This window comes from Nicrophorus vespilloides, unplaced genomic scaffold (assembly GCF_001412225.1).
Source record: "Nicrophorus vespilloides isolate i.1.1-1 unplaced genomic scaffold, Nicve_v1.0, whole genome shotgun sequence".
Classification (NCBI taxonomy): domain Eukaryota; kingdom Metazoa; phylum Arthropoda; class Insecta; order Coleoptera; family Silphidae; genus Nicrophorus; species Nicrophorus vespilloides.
This window is the reverse complement of record NW_017096331.1, coordinates 92,121-111,843: the sequence shown is the minus strand read 5'-3', so window position 1 is coordinate 111,843 and position 19,723 is coordinate 92,121. Positions and strand designations below refer to the sequence as shown.

Below are 19,723 nucleotides of genomic sequence, written 5' to 3'. Positions count from 1 at the left end.
TTGAAGAAGATGTAGTGAGACAGAGAGCCGTAGATTAATCTATGAACCGTGCAGCAGACAGAAAGAGAGCAATCTGGAGAGAAGCATTACAAAACGGTTCATTGATTCAATCGGAGCAGGGCGACTCGTCGTAAATCAAAACGTGCCTTCGATAATTTATAATTACCAGATTGGAAACAGGGCCCGGCGATTATGTCATTAATAATCATTCGCGCTTGTTGTTTGTGTTGTCGTTGATTCAAGGCCCGAATTCGCCTGGGTCAATTATGCGGATAGGCGTAGTTGGGACAATGCTGGAGCCTCGTGGTACTGCTTGACATATGACAACTTTGTGCGCATGAGAAATTCAGACAGGAAAAGTCTTGATACATGCATGCATAATCAGATAAATACTAAAACTTTTAACTATATTCCCAAATCTCTTCATTTCTAATAGCTAATAAGAGAAAATTTAGTATTAATAATAATTTCAAGAATATATTTTAGGGCGACTAATATCTGAATGGTTAAGTCGCCCTACCCACGATCGAACTGGTGACGGTTCGAATCATGGTCAAAGCCAGGCCCTTTGTGAGCCCTCTCATAATGAGGTTCAGCATATGGAACTTCAGCCAAGTCGATGGACAATCAGAGGGTTAAGGATAGCATAGTCAAAGGAAGTAGTGGAATTGCAGATCATCAATATACTACTGAAGTTAACCTACAGACGACAGCCAACATACAAATTAAAACTAAAAAATACCATTATGTCCTATGTGGTGGACATAATGTCAACAGCGATCTTAAATTTACTTAATGTTCACATTGATGAATTGATTTTCACATATGAAAATGATCTTATAACTTAAATTATAATAATACAAATAAAAATACTGATGCGCGAAATATAAAGTAGGTCAAATACAGCTTCCATAGTTTTAAAAATTACAATTGTATAAGCTATAGATTCAATTGCAATATATGAAAACGTAATAAACCTTTTTTTGGTAATATTCAAAAAATGTATCGCAAATTAAGTAATAACACTAATTGCGTACTAATTTCAGTGGTATTGCTAATATCTTGCGTTTGATGAAAAATGTTTTGTAAAGATTATTGTTTTCTGAAACGTTTCTCAGGAGCTTGCAAATTCGTTACGCCATTGTTTCTCTTTTCTTTCTCACAAACTTCTCTCGTTCGGATTTCCCTATGTTATGTATTCCTATTTTTCAGCTTAAATTACATTTTTTTTCTGCAGCTACAATATGTTTACATATATGAACTAAATTGTCGTCGCTGCATTTCTATTGCTTTCTATTAATGACCGTGTTTCAGTTTGAAAATGAACCAAATTTTATAGTTGTACAAATTTTTAAATTTGTTCACTAGTCTGAAGCAGTGAATCGAATAAATGTAGATTTCCAAGAAATTTTTATCGGAAAATTAAATTTAATGTAATTTTACTAATTATTTCATTAAAATAATATTTATATGTATGATTTCTTAGAAATCTCTTATAAATCTTATAAAAAAATTCAAATAAATCGCATTTGCATTCAATTTGTTTTTGCAACTGAAATTATTTACCGTACATTTTCAAATTTTGGATAGTCATGATGTAATGTTCATTTATTAGCTGTTTCTATTAATACTATATACAGTGGAACCTCGCTTAACGAGCAAAATGAATTGTAAAAAAAATGACTTGCTTAACGAGCGACGTTTCGAATAACGAGTGAAGATGTGAAGAGAAGTCCCGGATTGCCCACCTGTGTATATTATGTGTATTTTTGAATGTGCTTCACTATACGAGTAAAAATCCGGAAATTTGGAACGGATTAAACTCGTTAAGCGAGGTTCCACTGTACTATATATCTTTGCTTGTCAAGTGGATGAAAACACGTACATGAGTTTTAAGTTTTTGAGAATATAACTTAATAGTATTTGGACTTAAAACTATATGAATGCTGTGATAGTGGACAAAACAACTAAATCCAGATTGTTATCTAGAGGGAGCGTCGTGCAACTGTCAAATTTATGTTCCTATCAACTGGTTTTTACTGTTCACTTAATAACGAGGAAGCGAAAGAAGGCGACCCGAGCGTACTTGCTCTCTATTAATAATAATTAAGATATTAAATTGAATCTCTCGTATATTATCTGTATCGAGGATTCAATTACACGGCGCGCACGAATTAAATGCTTTATTTATATTATTAACGGACGGACGGAAGGTTCATGCATCGCACTTCTTGTCTTCTCCGCCTTATTATTTCCTCATCCATACTTGTGTCATGCTTATATAGTTATTGTTTTCGGTTTGCTCGAAACATTCCCACAGTAAACATAAACGGAATGGATCCGCGCAGAAATTATATTGAGCCATTTCGACTGCGATCTTCATTTTCATTCGATTAGCATAGGCATCTTCGTTGAACATACCTGAATCATCTTCTTTTTATTTTTGCAATCGATGTTTTAATTTCGCATTCCGCGAAATCCTTAATTGTTTCAATATCAATTAAACGGAACTTTTATAGACTTTATCTTCTAAATTTTCTTATATTTTGTTGCAGATTCTTCTACATCTACTACAAGATTAGAAACTCTTATAATTAAGGGTAAGTTATGTTTATTAGATACATAAAAAGTATATATACTACATACTAAAGTTTCAATAATTAAATATAGTAATTAAAATGTTGTATTTTTACTTTTATTAAATGAAATGAGATTCGCAAATTTTATATTAAACATGAAAATTGTCATTACAATTACAGTAATAACTTTATTTTGTTTCTGGTGATAACTGTTTAATGCAATGATTTAATCGAGAACTGTTTCTTCTTATGGCGAAGAAAGTGCGATAAGAGTCGAAGGAACAATGGCTGAAGATTTGGCACGTGAAAAAAGAAAAGAAGTGCAAGAAACGTAATGAGATTTAAATGATATAATCGTGTTGTTCAGTCGAAGAACAAGTACACGTGTACGAATACGGCAAAATAAGAGCAAGCAAGACCAAATACAACGTCGGACAAAGAAAACAAACACAAAAAACAAAATGTGAATGAAAGAGGAGTAGAGGAAACTTGGCCCATTCCGCGAACGCATTAGTACACAATAGGGAATCCTTTAATGCATTTAAACGTTGACTCCGCTTTTTCTTGTAACTAATTCACGAAACGCTTTCTACTATTCGCCGTTATCAGACTTATACAACTACTAGAAACAAGTTTGAAACTAATTATTTGGTGCTATTAGTGTCATTCTACGTTTTCTTTTCTTTCAAGTCGCATTTGTTTCATAGCCTTTTATAAATATGTCTTATTAATTAAGGTCATAGCTGATTCAGTTTTGTTAGAATCTTCTAAATTGTTTGAATCATCGATGCACAAGCATCGACTCAAAATACCTATAACTATCGTTATCGAGTTTTTTTCATCGTGGCCCAGGGAAGTTAACATGTTAAACGTTTATAATATATGTATTAATACGTTAGATTGTGACATGGTAATGCGGAAAGTCAGTGACTTGAAGACAGTTGCAGCAAGGTCCTAGCTTTACGATCATTATGCATTTTCTCTGTCGCCGATTCGAATTAATATTAATCGAGTTGCATAAGAGAAACGGTGTGAGTCACAATCGGGTGGTTCTGGCGTTTGTCTTCGGTTCGCGCGCGAACTCACACACGCAAACATACACATAGACCAAACCAATACACGTCCGTTGCATATTCATAAATTACGTGGAAAAGATTCGCAACAACGGTTACTCGTAACAGGATTTTATACCGAAAGATACATCAACCTGAAGATATAAAGAAAGACATGACGCGGGGAGCGTAACTCGTTTGGCAATGAGAGAAAATTGCAATTTTAACCGAAAATCGATTCATTAACGGTTTTTCGCCAGTCGTTAATTAAACAACAACATCACATAAAAAGCAGCGTGAAATTCCCACGAACGGATTATGTAATTCCCAGGCAAGAAGAATTGGGTATTCGAAATTTCCGACAGGAAACGAGAGAACATCATCATCATCATCGAAGAAATAAACGATACGTGGTGGACGCGATTCTGTGCGTACAACGGTAATCGTGTAACGGGGCGCGAAATCCGCCTAATCACTTTCCCATCGCGAGAGATTCTTTTAATTGGCCGATAAATGCTATTAGGATTTTTTTTTGGATTTTTATTGCCGTGCTTTGATTACTATAGCCGTTATCTGCCTATATTTCCATGAAAAATTAATAAGTTAAGTTCTGAGCGTTTTGTCCCATATATCGAGGTTCTTCTTGAGACCAGCCTTAAGCAAATGGTTGTAAATGGTTTTCTGGCTAATCTTCAGGTCCTGGGGAATGGAATAAATGCTCGCATGCCGGACCGACTCGACGATTTCCATGTTTTTATCAACATTTTCGACGATTGGCCTATCAGAGCATGTCTCATCTTCGACGTCCTCCAGAACGGAAGCATTGGAACCAACACTTTGTTGTTGAATTCGATACTGTATTGGGTCCATAAACAATACAAACGCTTGGTCGTGGTGGTACTGAAGAATGTATTGAATTTTTGAACTGGATTCACTAAACATAAAACTGTCAAAAAAACTTTTTTTAAAAGCGATATGTCGCCTTTAAGTCGCAGTATAGAATGACAAGATGCAAGTATACATCCTGAGATATGGCTCAATACAGCCGTCTAAAGAAAAACGCTGAAAACTTTTTACTTTACCCAGTATTATCATTATTTTTTTAATAAATCTCTTATATACTGTTTCATATCTTAAAGTTACGTATAATATTTGGATATGAATTTTACTATTATTCCAAAATGTTATTTTATTATTGTCAAAAAGTAAAGAAATAAATCTTAATTTATTGATGTTACATATTTATAACTTTTGTAAAAAAAAAAATGTTACATGATCAAACTGTGTTCGTTTTTTCGTATAAGTTTGCCATCAGTGATCAATCAATAATTACGTAAGGCTTCGTTAAAGGAAACGGAGCGCACTCGGATGGTGCGTCTGGAGATCAATTTTCGTACGGTTTGGGGAACGATAAACTTCCTACGTGCGCTCACACAGATATTTCACTTGATTCAATTCATTCGAACGAACTTTATGTCTCCTCGGCCGTACGCAATTTGCGAAAGCTGCGAACGTGAAATACACTTCGAACTCAAATAAATAACGCAACGAAACGAATCGAAGAAAAAAAGGACGAAGCAATAGAAGAAGAAGAGAGGAAAAAAAATAACGAATAGTTATTTACAAATGGGGTGATTCTGTTTTGCGAAAACCATATACGGCCATATCCCGTCCAGTCCGGTCGTCGGAGACCGAGAATTCTCTATAATTGTCCTTTAACTTATACCTGGCGAATTGTATGAATGTTTCACGTGTTAATAACACGAATGTTACGGTACTTGGATTACTTCAATAATAAGTAATTAACAACTAACCAGTACAACTATGCATTGTTGGGATGAATAACTGCCAAAGATCAGTTATTTTCCTTTCATATTTTGTTAGCTATACAATAATAATCGTTATTATTATGGAATTATGTTTAAAACTTGGTTATAAAGGTTAAGGATGTTATTGGATTTCCTATAATTTATTGACTTATTTCTCCTTATTGTATCCAAATATATCCATTTTGGGTCGTCTCGAGAGCTTGGCGTGGCAAATATTTGCTATCCAAGATCAGAGACGGCCGAGAGAGCGAGTTCAACGCCCACACAGGCTGCAAACCCGTCGAAAAATTCTGCGAATCTGAATATTTGGCTACGCCAATTTACTTTTGCATTCCTCCAAGAGGATATATTTACCAAATTATCAACGCAAATACAGCTGTAGTATACAAAACACTCTAAAACACGTTGTTTAAACACACGATACTGATGATGATTTAAAAAGGTAACTTTTGTGGTAAATTATAATTATAAATTTATAAGAATTTCTTTTAGCAATATATGCAAGAAGCTGTAGCTAGATTCGCAAATGGAAAGGTGCATTAAAAACTTTCTATCCGAAATCACAATAATCGTAAGAGCAATTTTCCATCGGCGCAAATCCTGCAGCTTTCAAATCAGATATTTTCCCCCTCATTTTATATTTTATTGCACGAGGAGAAATTTCGCATACAACATAATATATTATTTATAAATATATATTGAAATCGATAAATAAATAAACCAAAAATTTAATTCAGATCTACGAATAAAGTTTTCGGGACTTTCTCCGGAGTGGAGATTGGAAAACGATAAATCAAGAGATGAGGGTTAATAAATTCCGAATTAGGAATAAACGGTTATTTTGATCGAGTGTGTTCGTTTTGCGCATATAAGACAAACCGGGAATGGATTTATGTAACGAATTCGTGATTGCTATCGCCGGGGCATACGTTTACGTTCATTTCATGTGCTCTTTATTTTATTTAACTATTTCTCGGCTTTTTATTGCTACGTTTTTTTTTCTCTCTCTCTCCTTTGCGAAATGATGTAATCGATTAGTATATTTTTTTTGTATTTCTCTCCTTTTTTTACTTTATTTCGTTTCGTCGTGCGTCAACGAAGCAACGTTTCCTGTGGTTCGTTTTCTTTTGTGTTTATGGGTTTCATGCCACGTGGATCTCTTTTGTAGTGTAGTGTGTCACCAAATGTGCAGGTTTGAATATTAAACTGAGAGCCTTTTTACAATCATATTTATGTAATGCCATTTGGGTATTTGGAACGCAAAGCACCATAACACATCAACGACGAACGCAAACATAATTATACGCATATGTATACAACCCTGTGCACGCAATGAACATGTTTTACATTGATAACTCGAGTGGAATCTAAATTGTATGCAAAGCACATTTCGAGAGAAACAAAACAATCTTCTGATTTTGGTCATCAATTAAATCAGAATTATTGAATATTAAAAACAAACAAAACTATTATTTGGACAATTAAATTACATAAATTTAATGACGCCCAACAATATTCTTATTGTTATAAGTTTTTTTGATCATTTATTGGAAGATTTGTTACCTCAATATTCACATGTACTTGTAATAGTAATAAAGTCAGATACATATAACAAGTAATATAAAAACCCTATTTTCATTTGCAATTGATAATTCTTTTAAGACAGCGGTCGGGGAACTTTTTTAACCATTACCCCAAAATATTATTGCGTAAGTCGATATTACCCCCCCCCATTCTGAATAGAAAACAATCAATTTTAAATAAACATTATTTATTGAATTAATTTGCATTTACATATTTATAAAAAAAAAGTTACATGAAAATAGTAACAAATAGTAATAGACAAACAAAATCAAATTCTTAAATTGGAACAAACAAAAATTAATTGAAAACTTTCCCCCTTTAGGTTTTGAAAACATGATGTTGCTTCATGTTTGGTATAATTACTTTAAAATTGGGACTTTTTGATGTAAGAGCAATTTGAATACAGTCTTTGGCGTTTAATCGATTTCTGTTTTTCGTTTTTATTTTCATTAGAGTGGAAAAGCCTTGTTCACAAAGGTAGGTTGTTGCAAATGGCAGCAATTTTTTTACCGCCTCCTCATGTGCAATTTTGAAAGGCTTTGCATCCCTTGACAAACAAAAAGACGACAGATTTGCTTTGGTCTCAAATTGAGTACAGTATTAGATGGAATTCAAGAATTGCCTCTGCCAAACCTGGAGGTTCTTCTGGTATGTTAGTAATTTCACATTTAAAAGGATCTACAACCCAATTCACAGTTTGTACATCAATATCTGAAAAGTAGTCAGAGAACCGCTCTCTGAGTTTGGTAAGATGAAATTAGAAAAATTTCCCTATTACCCAAAAAAAAATAATTTTACCCCATTTTGGGTAATTTAATAATATAATTAATTTATAATATAAGAGGTATGATACATTGAAAATTTTGTTTTTTTTCTCTAGATTTTGTTTTTTTTTCTAGATCAGGGGTGGCTAGACTTTTTGCAGCAAGAACCACACCTAAACTTTTTGGTATAAAATTTTTTAAAAAATCTCAATCATAATATAAAATATATTTAATATTTGTGGCTAGTGGAACCACAACAAGACTCTTGAAGAGCCGCATGCGGCTCGCGAGCCACAGTTTGGCCACCTCTGCTCTAGATGTTGCTATTATCAAATTTACTTATTTATATGTAATTTGAATGTATTATAAAATAATTGAAGTTTTTTTTTCTAACTCAAACTCAAAAGTTTATCTATCTATCATAGATCCAATGGAATTGGGGTGGAGAGGTGAATCAAAGAAAAAAAACGTGACTGGAAATATATCTCGTATTAATTACGCAACGCATTTCTGTTTTGTTTTCTCGCGTCGTCGCTGCTCGACTCTTTTTTTTTGTACCTGTGGTGATTCGAAGTCACCTGTACCTTTCTTTCTTTCGGTTGACGCCTTTCGCTTTCAACAAACGGCATTACGACGAAGCGAAATGATCATTCTTCTTCTTTTCGTGGACGCTTTTTCTGCACGGGGCCTCCGAGTCTCCACAGTTCGTTTGTTATTACTATCACGGTTCGCATTTCCACATTATTATTTTTATTATTTTGTTTGTTTTTCTTTTCATTTTATTCATGGTCATGCTGTGGCACTAAAACTCGTCTCCGAGGCGATTTCACACTTGCACTTGCACCGCGATTTGCTGCGCGCCGGAACCAATTAGTAAACTTCTTTAGTGCCCAATTGCACGACAACATTTTTTTTTTTCATATTATTATTAAAATAACTTTACTGTTTTTCCTACATACCAGCAAAAGCATCATTAACATTAATTATATTAAACAAAATTGCATTGTGTGTGTGTTTTTATTTTTGATATTAAGAAATTGCATGTATGTTTCTGTACAATTGGAATAAGCGTGTGTCAACTGAAAAGAAGTCGCTTTTATTGGAGGAAGAAATGCATTGGTAAGAAAAGCAATTTAAGTTCGCAATTTAATGAGCGGAAATTTATGAAACAATAAAAGGAGGGCCCACGCGAGGTCGTAAATGACCGTCCGTAATTTATGTAACGAAGTTTTCCATCTGAGAATTTAATGATGATGACGGACAAAAATGTCCTTAAACGGCGGCTCATCGCCATATCTTAACAGCGTTTTTCGCGCCTAAAGACAGGAAAAAGCGCAGAGTCCTCGACAGTTTATTAATTTCATGAATAACGTCCATAAATTCATTCTCGCACACCGACCACCTCTTCATCTTCATTCCTATCTTTTTGTTCCTCTTCGCCGTTTCTTCCCAGATCGTTGCCCTTTGGAACGCACATGCACATAGCTAATCCTTTTCAAAAAGAGAGAGAGAAAGAGAGAAAAAAAAAGAACGTCTCCGCATAGGATTATTATTATTACCAACGTAAGTAATTAAATAATTTGATCGGCTTTTGTTAAGCGAATTTTCATTACGTCGATGGGGGAAAAGAGGCGCAAAAAGCGATGCACTTACTTCCAAAGCCGTTTTTCCTCGTCCTTCTGCGTCTTGCATTTCGTTTTAATTAAACTTTATACGCGCACGCGAGTTTCTTCCAATTATCAATTAAATTAATAATTTATATATATGATCAGAGAAATTTCTTTTACATACGACACATTAATAATATTCTACTTTGATTTCTAACTGGATTTATTAACCAGTAGATTAATTATATTCCAATTAAACACCAATAAAAAAAAATCAAAATATAATATTTCAAATTATTACATTTAATATAAGTATGCCAATTATTTTTCATAATTAAATAATAAGATATTAATAAATTTCATATAGTTTTAATTAGTTTTCTTCTATATTAATTAACTTTTAAAGTTCTGATTATTGTTACAACTACAAAGAATTTCATCATCTTTGATAGACAAAATAAAATATGTAATTTTTTTTTAACGTAGTCAAAATGGAAATGGAAGTCGATGAATTTATATAATCATAAAGCAAATTAATGTATTCGTAAATATAGATTGCATTCGTTATATCTTTTAACTAAGACTTACTCCATTAGCCGCTCGCTGTGTTCGTGTTTCTTCGACGTTCGTTCTTTTCAGAAACATCAAAATGATTTTTCATAAGTAATTCGCAAATAACACTGATTTATTGCGAGCTCTCGCATAATTTATCTACTCTCAATAAAAGCATGCCAGAACGAAGCCAACCAAGCAAAGCAACTCAGCCGTGACGGCGAGACAAGACCCACTTCGAATAGTTATATTTCTATTATTATATCATATACAACTCATATTATTTTATAAAGTACACTTTATTTTTTTTTGTATCTACAATACAAAACTCTTAAAAGTTTCTACAGGATGTCATAAAAGATGTCATTCCTCCATTAGATAGTTGAATTTTTTTTTTAAATATTTTACGTTGTGATAATTGTTGATATTATTTTTTTTTATTATATGACGATATGTGTAAATTTGATAATTTTCAATACTTTTTCGCAGTTGCAAATAAATAGAATATGTACATTATGGTTAGGTATTTATCAGGTTGTTAACAGTTGACACCATCAATGATACTATAGCGATTAAGTATTAGTAAAAGTAAATAGCAGCACGGATAAATTGAAAGCGTCGTTTTGTAGGTTCTTTCCTGCTCTGGGTTTTAGATCTTATAAGGCAGTAGTAACTTACTTTTTGCTCGACTTATCGACTTAATTGTGTCGAGTTGTGCCATTAGCTAACTGTACAAGTGCAGAGTTCCCGGGCCCCGATAAATCGGGATCCACAAAAGGGTAAGAAATAATTGAATTCGCTCCGTCCTCAAAGAAGAAGAAGAAGAAAGAGGAGACTGGTAAGAAGAGGCAGATAGAGTGCGTGAAGGAGAGGCGTCCATGTCCGATGTAATGATGGGTTCTCGGATCATGTCTGTTATGATGTTTGGGAGCGATAGAGCTTCCAATTAAATATTATTAGATCGATAAATTGGTGCAATAACGATTCGACAAATGCAAACAGATCGAGACGACGAGATTACCGATTGTGAACATTAATTTTCAGCGTGTTTCGTGTTCTCCATTCCACTTTCTCCTTTTCCCAACTGCTCGCATCACCATTTAAATAAACGCACGGACAGATACAAAAAAAAATATGACTTGATGCAATCGGTATGTGAAGTACATCGATTCTTTTTTTTATTATTATTATTATTGACGCCGAATTTCCAAACGGATTTTCAATCGAGCGATTTGTTCGATTCGATCAGGAAGATCATCAGATCACTTATGTGCATGACAGGGAAAAAATTGCACGTACTGGATGGAATGAAAAGACGTTCTGCGTGCGACGACTCGGGGGATTCCCAGAAACGCACACATCAAGTAGTCACGGAAACATCACTTAAGACACCTTAAGAGCATGCAACCAATTATGCAACAGCGTTTTGTTGCGCAATACGTCGGTCGTGTTATGGGTGGGGGGTTGTTTGTCTGCATTACTATTACATTATTACCACCGTACAGAAAACCTAATTGCTGCAGTCTTACCGACTCGTAAGGCTAAGCCTAATTGTGGATGAGATTAAGTCGAGGATAAACCGCTAAGCCGCGTTAATAACTCGAGTCCACCGTTTCTTCTTCTGTCGTATAATTTTTCCTCATTGACCATTTCGCACATTTAATAATAATAATGCAGGATCTTTGCCGATTCGCACCGTAAATGGATTTACAGTTTTTTTCATTTCAAGTAGTTTTTTTTTCATTAACTTATCCGTTACAATAATTGTCGATTCGATTTTTTGTAAAGACCGGATGTGGCTTCGAATCCACATTGAATTCGTAATCCACCGGGAATTAATTATTTGGACAACCGAAAAAAAAACTGTACTTCAATTGTGATTTAACAATAATTAGCAGAACTCCGAAGAATGCTGCGGCCATCGACCCATCATACTCAATAGAAAAACAATTTCTAGAAGATCAAATTTTTATTTTGTTTATTACCTTTCTGCTGTTTATTGTAAAATTAAAATAATCGATGTATGCTCGAGGGCCGATCTTCTGTGTGCTGTTTTTCTTTTGTTAGTTATCTTTCTCTCTCTTTCACTCTTGTATTTAGGTTGCTCGATCTGTCGTGTTCTTCTCTTTTAAATGGGATGGATATGCTCTGGCTCGGCCACGGCCGAAGCGAGGTTTATTTTTCAGCACTTCATAAATCATATATTTGAATACGAAATTATAAGTTCGGTCGCACTTAATCGCATGTAATTTTCGAAATGCGCGGCAATTTTAGGGCCCTTATCGGGTCACGATTCCAATTAAACCCCGGCCATCTAACAATAAATGAGTTTAAACGGGGCACTTTACTCCTCTGTCTCTCTCTCTCTCCCTCTCACATCATCATCATCATTTTCTTTCTATCGCCTTCTTTCTAGTGTAGGTTCTTCAGCCGTCTATTTTCTGCAGGCAACAACTCCCGTAATTGAAAACGATAAGTTTTATATTTCTTCTCGTAACTCTCTATAGTTAGATATGGAATTTTCCAATGATTTACAAAGAAACTAGAATCAACATCCAATTAATAATTAAATAATAAATATATACAAGTTTCCAACTCATTATATCTTCTAATTTCAAAGTATGTCAATTATATAAAAATAGCAGCTATAAATTTGAAACAAAGAAAATTTAAAGAAAACTATAAAAATATGAATATTTGATCAAATTTCCAATAATTATCAATATAATAGTAATATTTATCAGAATTTATAATCATTTAAAAATTTATTGAAAAATTCATATAGATGTAAGGATTCATTTCTCAATTCGCATTTTCGGATGTAATTCAATATATTAATTATAATTCCTCGCATTATGTAACTGTTTCAGCGCTGAATCATATTTTACATCCATATTTGAAATGTTACTCGTTTGTATAGTGTTTTTTTTTAAATTATTCATTAAATTATAAAGAGAAAACGACAAATTTGTATTACCTGAAGGATAAAGTAGTTGCAATTAAATGTTTGACTTATTTTTCATTGTTGGAATGTTTCGTACCTGCTGAAATTATAATATTTTATTGTATTGGCATTGGTGTGTTTTCGAGTGTGCTGCGAGTAGAAGAGATATGTAGATATCCACATGTGTATGTAGTATACATATATATATATATGCACGTGAGAGAGTTAAGGATATTTACATGAAGAATGATGGCAACCAGTTTTTTAAAGGTAAAAATGCTCGCACATTTATGCGCGGAGAGGAGCCAAAGTCTATGTCTACTCTTATATGGAAGATAAATCAACTGTAACTCCGGCATTCAAAGTTATGTGCATTAAATAATTCCTGTGCATCGTTTTCTTACTGCGAACGCGAGAATTTAAAGATCTAAATGCCCAACGATCTGCACATAAATTATATAGAAAATCGATACTGAACATCAAACGAACATACGCATACACACACACATTTCACTCCCATTATTATAAATATTTATTACACAATGTTGCATATTATCAATCCTACTTTTTTACCCAACGTATGAAAATAATATTTTTTTTATAACGCAAAATTCAACATAATTTAGGAAATAAATACTTGATATTTATTACTTGCAAATAACAAAAATGGATGAACAAAATCTTTTCATTTATTTAGAATATGTTATGCGTTTTCAGCGCATTTTTATAGTGATATATCGTATAGTCAAATACTCGTATAGTGAAACATAAGTTTTAAAAATGATGTAGCAGGCGCGAAATCCTGGACTTCTCTTTTCATCGTCACTGGTTATGCGAAACCTTGCTCGTTAAGCGAGTCATTTTTCTTACAATTAATTATGCTCGTTAAGCGAGATTCCACTATATTTTTCTTCTTAATTGTAAATGAAATTTCAAAAACGGTGGTAGGTTTAGTGTTAATAACGGTTAATAATGATTTAAAAAATCAGAAACTGGATTATTCTGAAATATAGTAGATGCTCATATTTACATACATAGATAGACACACCTGCACATGCAGACAACACACACGCACGAGCGCACTCGCCAAGATTTGAGCAGAAGTATCCTCGACCCCGGTACGACCAGTAAAGATTTGTCAGATTACACGCGAGTTTGCCACACAATTTATTGCAGTAAGCCCGTAAATTATCCGCCATTATTCAGTGCACACCATCCGACGATTAGTTTTACTTAAACGGAGTAAAAAATATATGAACCAGATGTAGATGAAAAAGACTAGAAATCCACTATTTATTCGTACGCCATCTATCGAGTTCGCTTTAATTTAAATTTTCAAAGTTCCCGCCTTCGCCGGACGATTAATAACCCGTAAACTGCTGCTTCATTAATTTCAATGATCATTAATTAACGGTCAACACTTACTGCTCGGATAATTAATAACATTTGCCAGTGAAAGCGTCGATGTTTAATGGATCCGAAAAGCAACGTGGGGATGGTGTAAGATATGGAATTGAGAAGAAAATGTTTTTTTGATTAATTGTGCACGACGCACGATGGACTAAACTCTCTGGTCTCCAATTGCGGAGGTTTCATTTTTCATGTAATTACGGTGTACGTTCCATGCCTCCTCCGAGCATCAGCAACAGCAGGACTCTCATCAACTGCGGCCGAGGTTCGTTTGCAAGGCAAGGCCTCGAAATCTCTTAATAATTAATTAATTAGCAATTACGCAAGAAGACTCTTAAAGCGCACACAGAGGCGTTACATTCTCAGGTTCTGGATTACTCAACGCAACGGCCATCCATCCATCCATTCCACGTCGTCTCAATTTCATAATTAACGTGCATGTTCTACAAGAAAAGCGAGAAAAAAAAGAAGGTAATTAAAAGTCCGCCGAAGAGATGAGAACATCTTAATATTGGATATTTCAACGAGACGACGAAAACAGTCACAAGTATTTGTTATGGGTTGTTTAATTGGTTGCATCACGTTGAGTGTTTTGACAGAAGCGCCATCTGCTTTAAAGCAGTAATTTACGTACACATTTCTTTGCATAACATCTAAAAATGGAGTCAATTTAGTTATTTAAACATTTCGCATCAATTCAAAAGTTATTCCATTAAAATATTAACTAAACTTTCGATGATATTAACAGCGACAAACTCAATATTCTATATTTTATTAAAACAGGAATTTTAATCTCATTTGAACCTTCTTCCACATCTGGCCTAAGCTTATTATTCGAGAAATTAAAAAAAAAAATGTAATTTTCAATAAACCAAAATACTTAGCTTTTAGACGAAGATTTCTTTTGGATATGACTTTTTGCCCACGCGCAAGCTCAGAAGGTCGATTCCGATTGTAATTAATATTAAGGCCGCCGTAAAATAAATTAAATAAATGTCAAATTGTGAGTTACGGCCGAGAGCCGTTTGAAACGGACCGGCTCGGCTCAGCCGTGCAGACACAGCCACAGCCGGCTTCGTCGTGGGCTTCGAATGTGCATTGCATTTACAAGCGCCGATAAATCACGCAGGGCGCGCGTTGCTAACGTCAAAAATAAAATGAAAACCGAGAAGAAACTTAAGAAACAAACAAAAAAAAAATAAAACGAATTCGAATATTTTTCCCGCCCTCGACATACGGCTTCGTCCTTGGATCCAGATTCCGTCACATAAATTTTACGTTTTAATTGTATTGACATTAAGGAGACGAAGACAACAAAAAAAAACTGGAAGAATTTGATTTTTAGTTTAATTTTGAAATGTCAGATTTGCCGAGTTTTTAATGTTTGTAGAAAAAATAATAAATTAGATTGAAATCGGTAGGAAGCGGAAATGCTTACATTGTAGTCGGACAGCGAATACAATGCTGGGATTAATGTTGTCGTGAACAAGATAGGGTGTATCACAAGTGAAAGGTGTATTTCAAAAAATATCGATACAAGCCGGGAAATATTACCAACCTTGTTACATGTCAAAACGTTACCAACGGTTTAAAAATAAACTTACATAAATGTTGTGGAATGTGTTGTGTGTGTGTGTGTGTACGGGAATGTTGTGTATAATAATGATTGTTGCGTGAATCCGAACAGTTTCGGAACACCCACCTAAAGGTCAAAGAAGACCATTTCCTCCATTATACATTATCGATCGTTATCTCCATTTATCAAACTGCGTGTGTTGTGTGTGTGTATATATGTTTACTGACAGAACACACATACAATAGATGCATGGCGTATTGCATAATCACTTTTTTTTTTTACTTTTTGTTTGTTGTTGCTATATTCATTTTCCTGCTTGTCTGCGACAGACATAACACGTCCCGTGCAGACTCTGGCATACGTACGCAAAACATAGATAATGCATAGATACGAATGGCCAGTTTACACGTTGCCGGCCCACGTAATCTGACCCTAACCGTGGGCTCCGAGCTCAGATCCTTTACTGCTTATAAAACGCAACGGACTCCACTTATAAGCCAATAATTACATGCATAAACATTACACTTATATGGAACGTTACATTATAATTGAACGCACGGACGGAGAAATATGAAGAGGAGAAACATTCTTTTTCCTGAAACATCGGGATGTGTTCGCCATTAATCCATCGACGATCCACCGCTTCTTCTCCGCTAAACTCATAACTTACCCGACACATGGAATAATAGTTCGATATCTGTTCAGCATCTTCGTTTTCTTCTCCATCCAACAGTTGGTAAACCACTTGACTGTCTTAATCGCCAGCGCCATCTATTCTCAAGTTTACTGAACTTACGACGAACGAAACATTCAACTTGTTCAACCAGTCTCTTTTTTTACATGCTTTTATAGATATCATCATATTCTTTTATAATTGTGAATTTCATTTCTTTAAGTTTTCCATTTATATTTATTTTATATAATAAAATTCTCTTAATTTATTTTTAATCTTCCTAAGAAATTTATATTTAAATAATATGTTACATAATGTTATTTTTTATTTATTAAAAGAGAAATAAGATATTCAACTTTCATTGATGATAACTTTAAAGTGAAATTTCTTTCTAAATTCAGATATAATAATTGGTTATTAAAAGTGCATCACCTATATTAATGAAATAAATTTAATTATAGATAGAAATAAGGTAATAAGTATCTTAATGTATCGCAAATTGTTGTAATCATTCTGAATATAATACTGGCTTATGCTGTCATGTTGGTATGCATATTGTATAGGAAAGTCGTTGCGCCATCTATACGCACATCTGCTTACTTTATTGAAAGAAGAGTAAAATTGAAGTAAGATTAATTTGTATCGGCAAATTAGTTGCAATTAATATCGTTATTTTCCTTATTTTCCCTATTCAGTGCGAGTGGCTCGTTCTCAGTCTTTCGCACTCTTCGAACGAAGAGGCTATCTCCATTTGGCTCGTGATTAAATCGCGTTATAATAATAGCACGTTTATCAAGATGCAGAGAAAATAACTAAAATATCTTAGATCCCAATCGGCTCCGCTTACTGTTCTCCTCTTCTCAGCCTTTCCCATCACCAAGATACGAATCTCGCCAATAATAAGTAATCTGCATTGTTCTAATTAAAACTTGTTTTTTTTTTTTAAATTTAATTTATTTTTCTCTTCTGTTTCAGATTATGCACTTCTTCAACAGAAGCGGCAAAGGAATCCTCCGAGGTAAAGCAAAAAAGTGTATTATCTTCTCTCCTCTCCTTTATTTTCGCTCCTCGTGTCTCCTTTGTACATCTCCGTCCGAGTTTGCGAAATGCCTCTTTTCGCAATTTGCATTCGCGGCTCGCTGACACGGATTTACAAATCATGTGCGTGCTCGTTCATAATTGCAATTTTAACATTGGATTTTATGTTCAATTAAAACCGAAGTCCCGTCCATGTCCATTTTTAATAATAAAGCCACAGCGACCGACGCAATAAAATTTATGGCCGAATCTATAAAGAGTGAAATTTTTGCGTAACGCGCGCAATAAAAATTGAGATACAAATAAAAAAAAAAAGAAGAAAGAATATAAGGATGGAATGAAGCGACACAGCCAGCCTCTACATTCTTGTAGTCGCAGATGTCGCTCTTGTTTCGCATTGGATATCATAAGTTTGCATTGCATTTCATCGAAACATTCCAATCATATTTTCCGCTCTCTCGAACCAAACAATTTCTGATGTATGTTCGCACGAGCCGAAAATTTAATTTTCGCCCACGTTCATATGGAAAAGAACACTTCCGTCGGACAGGCGAGGCCAGTAAGTAATGTCTAACATCTAATCATGAACATGTTTCCACGATAAATGTCAAACGGTTTCATTTATTCAAATGCAAAACGCTGAAAACCTTGGGTCTAGTTCTGCCCCCGGATAATCTAATTAGCTTAAGCCGTACCAAGAACAAACAATATTCGGTACTCAATTAAATCTAATTCATTGTAAATTCTTCTGCGAATACAAACACATAAACAAGAACTATGAATAAATTTGTCTGCTAATAATAATTAATTACTGCGTTCATTTTTTTTAATCGTTTTGTCTTTGTCGATTCTAAATGTGTTTTCTTATATAATTTATATATTTAAAATATAATCAAATACAATTATTTTATAATTTTATTAATTGTTTAATTATTTGTCCATTTGCAACTAGTTTTTAAAGCAACTTACATTAAATTAAACATTTGTCATTATTACACTTAATTCAGGCATGGTTTTCTTGAATGTTAAATCGAAGGACGTAAATTCAATATCCTTTATATATCTCCAATGTTGTACTTGTAGAAGTTGTAGTAATGAAATTCCTAACAGTACATACTCTGATTTGCATTTTACTCTATGACTCAGCTTGTCTACTTGGAAAATTATTCTAATATTGCAATTACATTAAACAAAAAGTTAAAAAATATAGATTGTTTTTAATGAGAAATTTACCTGAAGACATTTTACAATGAAATAATGAAAATATCTGCTATACTTGAAATAAATGGAAGATTGACTGAGAGCACGAATCTGTGTGATTTAGTTAATTATTTAATCTATCTACTATTATTTTCTCTTTATCAAACTCGAATGAATAGTTCTAATGAATGTATTTTTGGTTTGAAGCAATCGGATTGGATACGTTCATTCATTGCAGTTATACAAACAGCACCAATTGCTGGTATCGACTATATATACATTGGATATTGAAGCAGAACAACTTCTAATTACAGCGATCAACAAGTTACGATATCGCAGTTTTCTGCAAATAAAAAAAATCGAACTTTCTTACACGTGTATACCGAATACCGAAATATAGTTTGCAATATTAGTTTTGGCGCATAAATCCATGCTGTTGCCCATAGGCACAGTAGATTTGTGTTTGAAATGCGTGCAAATTGTAATGTCTGGCGGAAACCTCGGATTAGAATAGCTTTATATCTGGCGCACATAAAATGGCGAGCAAACACAATTATAAAATACGCGGATGCTGATTCCATAGGTTTATTCACTTGAATATTCTACATGGATATCATCTATATAGGATAACGACAAAATCATCCATAGTCAATGCTCTATAAATATTTAAAATAAGCATAATATAAATATTCTATTAATTAACTACCTAACGTTAGTAATTAATTATATAAAGTCATAAAGTCTTATAAATTTACATTACGTAATTAATGAATATTTATAATAGTGATTATTATTAATAAAAAAGCTTTTAAATAATAACATTTACTTTATTATAAGATTTTTTAAGTTACTGTAAAATATGCTTTAACTCGATTTAATTATTTATTTGCCTGCAGACTTTCATTATAAATCACG

At 33.7% G+C, this 19,723-nt stretch overlaps 1 protein-coding gene across 2 annotated transcripts in view; it reads left to right on the top strand.

Annotated features, from left to right (window-relative positions):
* The window catches only part of LOC108556697, a 60,524-nt gene that overhangs the window by 19,935 nt on the left and 20,866 nt on the right, over positions 1 to 19,723 (top strand). For both annotated transcript variants that reach the window (XM_017912906.1, XM_017912905.1), the window contains exons 2-3: positions 2,556 to 2,600; positions 17,546 to 17,588. The gene's annotated coding sequence lies outside the window, so the exon portion shown is untranslated. The remainder of the gene's footprint in view (positions 1 to 2,555; positions 2,601 to 17,545; positions 17,589 to 19,723) is intronic.